Genomic DNA, 1,457 nt, shown 5'->3' with positions numbered 1-1,457 from the left:
TTCAACTTTTTTTTTTTTCCTTTTGGACGTAGGCAAAGTTCTGTAATTCACAACATTTCGTCTACTTTTGTGGTAGACCGTAAGAACCTAATAATGAATTCTAGGTAACTATTAAATGGAAGGTTACAAGTAACTATTTTTTGTTATCATTGGTTGCATGAATGGCTACAAAAGACGTTATTACACCATAAATATACTAGCATTTTATCTGTAATAATTATCTCAAAGAAAAATACAATTAGCTCTAGTATTACAAAAAAAAAATGTTAAGTATCGTTGAATTTAATTTAATTCATCAGTAATATATTTATCGGCAGATTTTTCATTAAAATTTATCCGACGGTATAATCCTTGCCGGTAATTAATAATTGTTGGATTTTTTAATCCGTCGGTACCTACCAGCGGATTGAAAGTACCGTAGAATTCTGCGACGGATTTTTTATTTAATCCACTGATAATTATCCTCGAAAAAGTCTTACTGGTAGTCTTGGCACTCCACTATTTTTTTTTTGCCTAATTACCGTCGAATTTTACTCCCAATGAATCTAATATTTATTTATTTTTACTCAATAGGTGGTCAAATTCTATTCTTTATTTAAATTTAATTTTTTGCACAATTAGTAGTTAAATTCTAAATAATAGAAACTAAATATGGTAGATTAAATATCAAGTGTATAAAAAAAATTAAAAATAAAAAAGATAGAATATACAATGAATCAGTCTACAACAAAATTCTAATAACTAAAGATCCTAATAGTCATCGTCGTTAATTTTTAATCAACTTCAACTCAATCATTTAGCCAGACTTAAATATTCAAAATTAGATTAATGAAATCTTTAAGATAATCAAGCATTACAAGAAAAACGCTAAATACCGTCAGAATTACCGTAAAATTTAGTGGCGCCCATTACCGTCGGATTTAGCGTTGGTTTTTGCGTTGAATCCAGGCTATATTTGGTTCCCCGAATTGTTTACCGTCAGATGTAATGTTCCAAATATAAATCTGACAGTGAGAAGTGGCGTGGAATTTTTTTTTGGCGTCAAGAGTACTGGCAGATCTACCATCGGATTTTGCCGACAGTAACTCACTTCAGTGAAATGCTATGTTTAAACAATTTTCCATCGGAAGGTGCTGCCAGTAAATCCGACAGTAATATTGGGATTAATTTCAAACGCGAACTCCCTCCCCCTCACTTCTCTGAACTCACTCTCTCTCTTCTTTCTCTCTCCTCACTACTGAAGCTGCTGGCATTGCCGCCATCCACTAGAGGCTCTGTTGCTGCTATTGCTGTTGGACGTTCTTGCCACTACTGCTGTTGGACGTTCTTGCCGCTGGAGTTGTCGGTCACTGTTGGAGCCGTTGGGAATGTCGCTGCTGTTCGCGTTTGTTGTCACTGTCGTCGACGATAGTGGCGTTGTCACGGTCACTGCCACCTTATGTTACTACCACACCTCC

The sequence above is a fragment of the Arachis ipaensis genome, chromosome B03 (assembly GCF_000816755.2).
Source record: "Arachis ipaensis cultivar K30076 chromosome B03, Araip1.1, whole genome shotgun sequence".
NCBI classification, from domain to species: Eukaryota; Viridiplantae; Streptophyta; class Magnoliopsida; order Fabales; family Fabaceae; genus Arachis; species Arachis ipaensis.
The sequence above is the reverse complement of the archived record's forward strand: the minus strand, read 5'-3'. Positions refer to the sequence as shown.